The sequence below is a fragment of the Schistocerca nitens genome, chromosome 3 (assembly GCF_023898315.1).
Source record: "Schistocerca nitens isolate TAMUIC-IGC-003100 chromosome 3, iqSchNite1.1, whole genome shotgun sequence".
NCBI classification, from domain to species: domain Eukaryota; kingdom Metazoa; phylum Arthropoda; class Insecta; order Orthoptera; family Acrididae; genus Schistocerca; species Schistocerca nitens.
Window position 1 is genome coordinate 85,558,990 of NC_064616.1, and position 12,466 is coordinate 85,571,455.

A 12,466-nucleotide genomic window follows, 5' to 3' on the forward strand; every position below is an offset into this window, starting at 1 on the left:
TTCTTCCAGTCTCGATAGACTGTCAGCCACACTATTTTCTTTTCCAGAAATGTGTCTGATATCTGTCGTAAACTGTGATAAACATTGTAGTTGACATAATTGCATAGGGGGTTCCTTTGCCGTTTCATTGTTTAAAATCATGTGGCAAAGGAGCATGGTCAATATGCACCACAAATGAACATCCTTCAAGGAGATACCTTATTGCCACGTACATGCTTAGAAGTTCCCTATCGTATGTTGAATATTCCTTTTGTGATGGCGAGAACTTTTTGAAGAAGAAACCAACTGGTTTCCATATTCTTTCTTCTTTCTGTTGCAGCACTGCACCAGCTGCAAAATCTGAATCATCTACAATTAATATATCATCATTGTTTACATTTGGGAATGTTTAAAGAGCTACATTTACAAGTTCCATTTTGCACATCTGAAACTGTTTTTTTTTGCGTCTTCTGTCCACTGCATACTTCTTTTGTCGTTTTTCTTGGTATTCTTCAAATAATCATTTAGAATAGATTGATTATCTACTCCATGTTCCAAAGGCCTTCAGTAGAAATCCAGTAGGAATAGGAAACAACATAATTCTGAGACAGTTACTGGAAGTTTAAAATTAGTTATCACTTGTACTCGTTTTAAGTCTGATTTAGTAGTAGTAGTAGTAGCTTTATTCATCTGTTGATCTCTTTTCACAAGGATATATCACATGTCAAAGTATTTACAAATTTAGATCAATTTAAAATAAGCTAACTCGTATACACATATATTTACAGATTTCTAGTTAGAGACACTCATTAGATTTACTCCTGATATACAACACTTTTTTTTTACAAATAACTTATTAAATAATGTAATGCCACATTGTTCACTCATATCAAACTATCAGCCACTGCACACACTGTACACACATTGTTTCATAGAACTTCACTCACTACACAGACACACACACACACACACACTTATGAGCTCTGGGCCATTTTCTGTTCCACAACTTCCCATTTGCCATGTTAAAAAACTGAGTCAGCATCCCTCCATAATGAGTGAGACGTTGAGCTCAGAAAGAGGAAGAGATGTTAGTATTGTACCATACATATCTGAGGGGTAAGTATTTCTAAAAAGGAAAAAAAAGAAGGAAAAAACATAAAGTGAAGGTGTTATGTGGAATGTTGGATATTTTATAATCATTATTATTATTATTTATTTGTATAACATATTTTATCAAACCCCTACTCTGTTTTAGCTAAGTAATCCTTCAATGTATAAAATGTATTGTATAATACGTACTTTTTAGCTGCCTTTTTAAATTAGGGTATTTTTGCAATTTCTTTAATCTCTTTTGGTAATTTATTGTACAGTTTTATTCCTTGGTAAAAAACGCTGTATTGAGTTTTATGTTTATTTTTTCTTGGTAAATGTAAGTTGAGTCTATCTCTTGTTGCATGATCCTTGACAGAGCTGTTTGTGCAGTAATTACCAATGTTATTTTTTATGTGTACAACTGACTGGTAAATGTAGTCACATGGAGCAGTTAAAATCCCCAGTGTTCTGAACAGATCTTTACAATGAGCTCGACTAGTATTTTTGGTTATTATTCTTATTCCCCTTTTCTGGAGTTTGAAAATTCTTTTCATATTTTGTGCATTTGTTCCCCAAAAAAAATTCCATAGCTAAGGATTGAGTGCACATATGAATAGTATGTAACTAAAAGACACTGCATGTCACACACTGATGATAGAAATCTAAGGGCATGACATGCTGATGACATTCTGTTTGCAAGTACCTTTGTGTGTTCACACCACTTCAACTGAGAATTAATATTCATTCCTAGAAATTTTGTATTTGTTACACAGCCTATACAGGTGCCATCTACATTTAATTTAACGTCATTTTTCCTCTTCAAACTGAAATTCATGCCATTAGTTTTCTTTATCTTCAATGTCACTTTATTACTTATTGACCAACCATAAACTTCCTTGAGAGTTTCAATTGCTTTCTCAGCAAGAAATTCTCTTGTTTTCTCAGTTACTGTAATATTAATGTATTTTGGTTTCTAATAAGTGTTTTACTAAATGTTTAGATCTATTTGAAGTATGTGTTATCTCTACTCTTTGTACCCTATCTGTAAGGTATGATCGAAACCAGTCAGCTACCCCTGTTATTCCTAATGCTTCAAATTGATTTAATAGAATCTTGTGGTGGACTGTATCAAACACCTTAGAAAGATCTAAAAATATGCCTGTGACACACTCATCTTTATCAAGAGCGTCAAGTACAACTTTGGTGAATTCTACTATGGCTGACTCCATACTTTTGCCACTTCGGAAAGCAAACTGTGATTCACTTAAAAGATTGTATTTATTCAGGTAATTCATTAGTCTGTCTTTCATAATTGCTTCTATTATTTTTGAGAATGCTGACAGCAGGGAAATGGGCCAGTAATTTTCTATGTCTTCTGCATTACCTCTCTTAAGCAAAGGTACAACTCTTGACCGTTTTAACTGCTCTGGAAATGTCTCTGCTGTAAAGGATTCATGTATTATATTTGTTAAGGGGCCATGTATAATCCCTATACATTGTTTCAGTATACACATTGGTACTTCATCTAAGCCTACTAACTTTTGAAGTTTTTAGTTTTTGTACAGTTTTATTAACTTCATTCTCTGTGATTGGAAGTAACATCATTGTATTTAGTGCAACATTTTTACAGGAGTTATATTTGTTTGGGGGGAATTTTTTCTGTAACTTCCCTGCAATATTTGAAAAATGCTCGTTTACATAGTTCGCTAAGTGCTGTGGATCATTTATTACTTTATCCCCCTCCCTTAGCAGCATGTTATTCTGCGTTTGTTTGCCTCTCCCCGTTTCCTTTTTTATAACATCCTAGACTGCTTTGCATTTATTCTCTGCATTATATATTATTTTGTCATTAAATGACTTTTTTGCAGCAATTCGAACCTTCCTATAGATCTTTTTGTATCTGTGATAGAAATTTAAGAATTCTAGATCATTACGAATCTTTTTCATGAAACGAAGGTGTTTAGGTGTTTGGGAGGACTTCTTAATACCTGCTGTTATCCATATGTTATTGTGAGATATTGATACAGACATGCATACTTTTGGAAATGCCTTCCAAAATTTCAATTTAAACAATGTGGAGAATTTAGAGAATTACATAGTCACATTGGTTTCCTTATGCACTTCATCCCAGCTTTGTTTTTCTAGTTCTTTTGAAAAATCTTTTATTTTGGTTTCTGACAGATGTCGTTTGTAGGCTTGTAGTTTAGGGAATGATTCGGTGCCTGACTTTACTGTTGTTATTTGACAGAGATAGTCTGTTAGTCCAAGATCTTTTACAGCTACATCACATTTTTCCCTGTCCATATTTGTGGCCACATGGTCAATTACTGATGAAGTTGTTGCGGTAAACCTTGTTGCACTATTCACCAATAGAGACATGCCAAAACTTTGAAGGACGTTTATAAAGGTGCTGCTGGATTCATTTATGATGCTAGTGTTGATGTTAATGTCCCCACACAGAATTATTTTGACCTTTGTAGTCGAGTCTTTATGTAGAACTTCTGCTAACTTATTGAAAAAAGTGTCCACACTAACACTGGGTGATCTATACACACACAAAATGATTAATTTCTTCGTGATATCAAGCCCTGTTAGTTCAATAGTTGATATTTCAAAGTGTTTGTCTTCCCTTACTGTACTGAGGTCATGTCTTGATTTGAACTGTGTTCCTTTTCTGATATAAATGCATGATCCTCCAGCCCTTGAAGTAGTTCTACAGTAAGAGTTAGCCTTTTCATACAATGATAATACTACATGTTGGAGTTCTGTATCTCTATACTAGTGCTCAGTAATACAAACTACTCTGCAGTTCAAAGATTGGAGCTCAGCTTCTAATAGTTGTATTTTATTTTTTATTGATTGCATGTTTTGATGGAGGACTGTTATGTCTGTGAAATGCCCCATGTTACTCTTTCAAATGGTTTGTTTTTTCTTTGTGACATCTAGTATATCTGATATTTGAGGTGTTAAAATCTGTCTTGTGAGTGATTGTTTCAGTATTTTTTAAAGTGCTGGAGGCAGGGGAACCTATTGTCTGGATTTATCCTAAAAAAGACCTACTTTTCCTACCTACGATAACAGGTATTTGACCATGTCTGGCCCGAGATCCACTCCCTATACTTTCATGAATCAGCTGTACCAATCTTAGCTTCCCAGTCCTGTTTAGGTGTAGGCCATGCCTAGTGAAACCCCATCTGTTGATAGTCCTGACAGGCACCAGAGAAACATGAGCAAAGTTGGCTGTCCTCAGAACCATCCCTAACACCACATTGATTCGCGTCACAGCTCCATCAGGGTGTGGTCGATCATGACGCCGAAACAGCTCAACAAAGTGTACGTTGGTGCCATGAGTCAGGGAAGCTATCTTGTCCAGGTCACCACCTGTCCAAACTGTTTCCCGCCCCACCCACTATAACTACAAGGTCCTCTTTTGTAAAGTCCTTACATAAAGACCCTAGGTCCTCTATCACATGACTTAGCCCTGCATTTGGCTTGAAGATACTAGTGGCCTGGTACGCTGCCCCTAAACTTTCCTGCAACTGAGGGCCTACACCTCGCCCATGACTACTACCTAGCAGCAGCACTCTTTTCTCCCTAATACTTTGTAAATTCCTAGGCTTCTTGGCCTCAGTTGAGTATGCTGCACATTTCCTGTTCCTCATTCCACCTGAGGCTCTTCTCCACTTAACTCTGGCAGTGGTAGAAACCTGTTTTTGGTGTTGATGATAAAACTGTCAGATCGCATTCTCTTTCTTCCTATCCTCCTACCAGCTGCCAGTTCCCTCCTCCCCCCTATCTCCCTTGATCCTTATGAGTTCCTTCCTTGCTTCCTCCAACTGTGCCTGAAGGCCACAGATTTTCCTTTCCTGTTCCCCAATCAAAATGTTCCTACTGCATATTCTGCACTTCCAGGAGAGGGCTCTTCTGTTCTCCCAACATTCTCCCCACTGCATCCCCCCCAAAGTCAAAATATTTCCTAGATGATTGGCAACAAATCCCTCTACGCACTACCCTATAACAGCTCCCACATTTCTCACTCATGGTCAGTTACGAAAGAATAATTAAGTTTAAAGAATGTTTTAAATTTGTCAAGGACGCGAGATTGGCTGTGTGTAAACAAAAAACGACACAAAGGTCTTATGTGCGGTGGTTGTTTTTTTGTACTGATTTAGAGATACAATGACACAAGAAATAATTTGTAATTAATTGCCTTTTAGAGAATTTACGTTATCAGGCGTGTTTGGTCAGGTTTTTAAACTTTATAACTTGGAAAATTTAGGCCTAGATTCCATCTATCAAACTAGTAATCAATACGAAATGTGTTGGTTAAATACGATTTAGAAACGTTTAATTACACTCTCATTGCGACAATAGACGCTCATGAAACCAGTAGCAGTCTTTTTTAAACGAATTTTGCAATATCAAGAAAACTTGAACAGAATTTTTTGCGCTTATGTAACGCAAAATTTAGCGTTATGTGTCGCGATTATCGGGCTTCAGCTAAAAAACAAGTTATTTCTAGAACAAGCGCTGCTGGGACGCTAATTTTTCATTTGTGTGACAAGAACGGACACTACAGCAAGTACACAAAACAAAGAAAATTAAAATTTGACACTATTTCCTCTTACATAAGTTCTTTTAGCAGACGAAGAAAATACCTGTGATCTCACTCAGCGGTCATCTTGGTCATTTGGTACCTTCCAGAGTAATCAGATGACATAAAATTTATTTCTTGAATTCCAAACATGGATTTTCAAACTTTAATTCTCAGACTAAATTTGTTCAATCGTTCAAACAAGATTGTTAAATGTTTTGTATGTTCTTCTAGAGAGTTGGAAGCTATCGGTACATCATCTAAATATCAAAACAGAAATCTACTTTTCTGAAAACATCGTTAATAAATCTCTGAAAAGTACTGGGTGCATTCCTGAGGCCAAACAGCATGAAACTGAATTCATAAAGTCCAGAAAGTGCGATTGCAGCACTCTTTCTCCCTATCACATTCAGCTAGTGGAATTTCGTAATACGCTTTGAGGAGATGGACTTCTGAAAATATTTTCTTCCCAACAAGGATGGAATTTGCATCATTTATGTAAGGAATTGGGTAGTGCTCAGGAAGGATCTGGTCATTAACACTAGAACCGCCAAGTGGTCAATTTGACCACTTTTTATATTTTAACATGTTATTATTCGGTCAATTTCTAATCTGTGCTGTTGTGAGTTAATGACTTTTCCTAAATGTTTATGTAGATCATATAAATAGTCCAGTATTTATTTTATCTTCATTAGTCTTCTTTGAATGACCACTTATACTTAAAACCACCGAGTGGTCACTTTGACCATATTACATGTATATTTGAAAACAGATTCATTAAAGATTGTTGTGTGTCACTCCCCGGATTTATTCTTAGCACTCATCAACAATGTACTAAATATGTTGGTTACTGAAGTTTATTCGCATTGTTTGAATTTAAATGCTCAACAATGCAATATGTCTTTTATTGTTTGCCATTGGGTTGCGCATAAACAAGACTGATTATTTGAGTACTGGTCTCTGAGCAGTAGACATGGTTCAGATGTCACAGCGATACAAACCACGGCTACGGCCACTTTCAGATGAAGAAATTGTCACATGTTTGTATGAATCGGATGCTGATAATGATCCTGAAGTTGAGGACTTTGTGGAAGATTCTACAGATAAAGATTACCAACCTGTCGCTAATGTGGAGAGTGACAGCTCCGAGACTGAAGATGAAGCTAATTTACATTCACTTATATTATTATTATTATTATTATTATTATTATTATTATTATTATTACTATATGAATAATGATCACTATTATAATAGATCTGACACTTCTACTGCTACTTCTGTTACTGCTATTTTATTGTGTGGCATGTTATCTTTATAATGAGTTGTAGCTTTCTATTTGTCTCTTTCCTCACACAGTTGCTGAACCAGGACCAAGCAGTAATATAAACAATGCTAGAGAAGTACCTAACCTCGGTAAAAAAGAATTGCACCTACTGTAAGTGGACCAATACAGAATCGATGTAGAAGAGGAGAACGAAGTGAGGGTTCACTTCCAGAACCTGGCTAAAAACTCCTGGGGAAGGACGGGTTCACGGAGTGGACTGTAGCAGACTTCGGTGTTACTACTCCAGGTAGGATAGGTCAACAGAATATATTGAAAGAAACACGGGGACCTACTCCACACGCAAAGCGGCACGTATCAAATAATAATGTTTCGAGTGCCTGGCGCCTTTTAGTTGATCAATCAATGTTGAAACACATAAGGAAATGCACAGAAGCAGAGGCACAACGGCTTCTTGGAAATGATTTCTGAAGTTTGCATTTAGAAGAATTAGATGCATTTGTTGCTTTATTATATGTTCATGGTGCACTAGGTGCCGGATGTATTGAAGTAGATGAGTTGTGGCCGAAAAAGTGGGGAGCTCCATTTTTCACTGACACAATGAGCAGACACAGGTTTCGAGAAATTTTGAAATATCTGCGTTTTGATGAAAAAAATCCATGGTCGGAACGTTTGAAAAGTTACAAATTTGCACTTATATCAACTACTTGGAAACATTTTATAGAAAACTGTCAGTTGAATTACATACCTGGATCAAATGTCACTTTGGATGAACAACTTTTCCCCAGCAGAACCAGGTGTCCATATTTGCAATATATGCCGAATAAGCCTGATAAATTCGGAATCAAATTCTGGCTTCTATCGGCTGTAGAAACAAAATATCTTTGTAATGGGTTCCCTTATGTAGGAAAGAACGAACAGAGGGCACCTAATGGAAAACTTCCAGAACAAGTAGTAATGAAGTTGGTAGCTCCATATCGCAATAAGGGGTGAAATGTGACTACTGATAATTTTTTCACTACGATCACACCTGGGGAGAGACTGGAAAAAGAGAAAACTAGTCTTGTCGGCACTATCAACCGTGCAAGAAAATAAATTCCGAACACTATAAAAAAATGAAAACTCCTCTGTATACGTCTCTTCTCTTGAAAAGGGAAGGCGGTACTCTGACTGTTTACCAAGGGAAAAAGAACAAAAATGTTCTTCTATATAGCACCATGCACAAAGATGTTGAAATACAAAATAGTTCGAAACACCTTCCCGAAACAGTGAGCTTCTACAATAGCACAAAATTTGCTGTAGATGTCTTGGACCAGATGACGAGGAAATATTCTGTCCACGCTGGTACTCGTCAATGGCCTGTACACGTATTTCACGATATCCTTAATTTATAAGCCATCAACGCATGGATCATTTTCAAGCTAGTGACAGGGATTAAAATAAGTAGGAGGAATTTCATCCTAAATCTAACACAAGAATTACGTAGAGCCTATATAGAAACCAGAAATCAGGAAAGGATGCCAAGGGATGGAAAAGAAAAGGAAGAAAAGGACGATGTTGATGAAGGAAGAGAAGAAGCGGAAATTCCTGCGAAAGTCAGAAAACTATGCCAAATGAGGAAAGGCAGAAACAAGGCAAATGAAGTGTGCAGTAAATTCAAGAGATATGTTTGTGGGCCATGTACATATAAAGTAATAAAGACAGTAGTTTGTAATGCTTGTAAGTAGGATTAGGTACTATACATGGTCATATTTTATGATTGGTCTTTCTCTTAACATATTCATGGGTACTTAGTTTCTCCAGTACGATTAATTTCTATTAATTTTAAAACTACTGCAATACAATTAGAATGGTTGCAGATAAATATTGTGAACTATGTTCTTTAATATTAGTAATATTATGTTCTATTGTTGTTGTAAAATACAATGATACTGTTATTAAACGTAATTAAAGTGATACATTGATATCAAGGTCATTAATATTTACATTAAACAGCACAGCATGTACTTACAAAGAAAGTAGTCACTTTGACCACATCGGCGGTTCTAAGTATAGCACTAGTTCCGACGGCTCTAGTATTACGACGTCGATAGTCTCCACAAACATGCCACTGGCCATCTGGCTTTTTTGGCATGTGCAGTGCACTGGCCCACTTGGATTTAGACAGGCAAATTATATTATGATATGTTAGGAACTGAAATTCTTCTTTAGCCAACTTTAGTTTGTACGGATCTAATCTGGAGGCTTTTGAGTACACACTGCTGGTAGCAATGTAATGTTTAACATCATGCTTAATTTCTCTTCAAGCAATGGTGAGGTTTGTCAGGTCAGGAAAATTTTTAAGTAGTTCAGAGCATTTACAGTTAGCTTGGAGTGAGCTGACAGAATCATACAATTCATCTGCACAGTGTAGTGCTGCCATATGTGACTGAGTACTACTGTCAACTACTAACTTTCTTTTCATGTCTATAAATAAGCCAAACCGATAAAGAAAGTCTGCACTGATTACAGATTTTGTTGTGTTAGTTACAATGAAAGGCCACTCAAAACTGTGTTTGAAACCTAAATCAAGATTGAGTAACTTTGATCCATAAATTTTAATCTCAGGTCCATTTGCAGCATAACTTTAGTAGTCTGCTTCTTTAACCTTATATTTGGGACAAGTTGATATAATGGAAACAACAGCACCACTGTCACCCACAAAAGGCAACCCTGAATTTTTACCTCTCACAAACAATAGATATTGGCGGCATGGTACAATCGTTGGGGCAGAACTCTCAGCCGCTACTATGTCTGACAATTGGAGTTCCCATCACTATTCCATTGGCAAGGTTGGACACACTTCTAAAGTCTGCATTTTGAACCATAACGAAAATGACAATGGCAGTCCTTGCCTGAACTATTGTATCTTGGCTTACTGTGGCCTCTGCTACGAGAGCGTCACTGCAATTGATATTGTTACTCCCTCGATCTAAATTTTCCGACTTCAGTTTCCAGCTCTTCGACCCTTACCAGAAGATCTTTAACTAATACAGAAGAATCGCACATCACAGGGGTCACTTCAATTGAGGATGAATAAAGTTCATGAGTGCTTCGCATTTCCATCATCCAATGAGCCGTTTGTGCTAGTCTGTCCACATTTTCTTTGCAGATTATTATAACATTTCGGAAGTTTGTCTAGCCACAGAGTCTTTAAAATCTTATCTGAAATGTTCGTTCCTCCATAACTTTTCACTTTCCAAACTTGACTGGGATCAACATCACTAATTTCTATGTGCTAACTAATTTCTTAATTTGATGTTCTTCACTTTGCTTAAAAGTCATTAACAGTCTTTCTTTATCCAAAGAATATTTGTTGCTTTAGTCATTGTTCACACGAACCTATATATTTTCCACAAATTGCGGCTCTAAATGCGCTAACAAATAATTGAATTTTGTTGCTTCAGTTTGTATTCCCATGACTGTAAATTGTGCTTCAGCATGACAAGTTTTTCAGTCCAGAACGGAGAAAGTTTCACACTGACTTTGTCCATTTCACTGTTTGTGTCAATGTCTGTCATCATATCTGTTTCTTGTTTAGATCACGTTGGGGTCACCAGTTGTTGGTCTTCTTGTAAATTAATCACACAAACACAGTATTTTAGATATTTTGTTTATTTGACGCTTCCTTTTTGTTACAAGACCAATATCACACTCCAACAACAAAACAACTGAAGCCTAGAACTCTTTCTAGGTCCATTTCAAAATGTCATATGTTTTTAAAACAAAAATAAGCACATTGCGATCGAGTTTTGAGGAAAATAATCTGTGCTTCCACATAGTACATCTGTTAATTTTTTACAACAGATAGACATGTAAAACTTGACAGATAATACCTTTTAGGAATATTATTGTAAATGATTGTCAATTCCTTGGAATAAACAGGGTATCCATACTTAAAGTTCTAGTTTCAAAACACTGTAGAAAGAGAACCACCACTCAGAATGACATTAGTTGTCATATTATTGATACGGGGGAAACGTCACAGAACAAAAAATATTTTGCAGTGAACACATAGTGTGGTGTGGGGCGAGTTACATTCAGATCCGATGATGGCACCTTTAGTGCATTGAAACGTTATCCAGTAAAATTTAACCAACAGATGGCCTGTAAGAGTCTTAATATAAATTGGGTCGGCTACAATGACAGATGAATCTCAATAAGAGGACTACAGTTTGAATTTCTCATTACACTATCCATATTGTTCAATGTGTATGACTGTACAAGTACAGTAGTCATAATTTGTGGCACTGTTTGTTAGGTAAGCACATCCAATATGGCAATGTCATACCCCATCAGATGGAAAAATTGGTTTATATTGTGCTGAGGCCAAAAACTGCATAAAGAGTAAAATGGCATCGGTTTTTAATTGTCCTGGGACCAAAAACCACATAAAAAGCAAAATGACATCGATTTCTAATTGTCATGAGACTGGCGCAAAACATGTTCAATATGTTGTCCACCGAATTCTGTCACAATTTGAAATTGGGAACCAGCTTGCTCCACAACAGCTCGGAACGTCTCAAAGTTCATGCTCAGAATGTGTTGCACAGTGCGCACTTTAACTTCAGCTATGTTCATAATTAGAGCACTTAACACAACATCTTCCAGATAACCTCACCGCCAGAAGCCATACAGATTAACATCAGGTGATCTGAATGGCCAGGCTGTAGGGAGATGACCGCTGACAATTCTAGCGTTTCCCAAATGTCTCTCCAGTACCTGCCTCACCAGCTGTGCAATGTGCAGATGAATGCCATATTTCATAAAAATGATCCTATGCACACATTTACAATGTTCACGGCCTGGAATGACGTTGGTGCATGAAAGACTCTCATGGCATTTACTAGTGTCAATGCAGGTAACCCACAGGACTCATCCTCTCGAAAAGATATGTCCCTATGATAAACGACTCCATCAACCTGCCACATGCAGTCACCTGTGCAGAATGGTGTGGTACCAGTTGATGTGCTCGCATATTTTCCATTGCCCATATTCTGCATATTAACATGTCCTTGAAGATGGAAATGGGTTTTGTCTGTCCACAGAATGTTCCATGACCATTCATTGTCCACTTCCCTGTGAGCAACAAGTTCCAGAGTGAAACTTTGTCTTTCTGACAGGTCAGCAGGACCATCTGAACATTGTTGATTTTGTATGGAAAGCAATGCAGGATGTTCTGGTACTCTAAGGATTGCTGAACGATTTCGTAAACAATCCCACACGAAATGTCAAACCCCTGGGGAAATCTTCCTGACATGCACACGCCAATCTGCTTTCACCATTGCATCATGTGGGAACTGCAAAAAAATAGGGGCAAAGACTTCCTAATTCACCCTCATATCATTCGAAAATCGCAACCAACAGTCACATTCCGTGGTTACCCGCAAGTTCTGTTTTAGGCAGTACTCAACAATGTGGCAACAGTTGCTAGTGTGTGAAAGCTTTAAATCATCAACATAGAACAATGTTGGTCTTT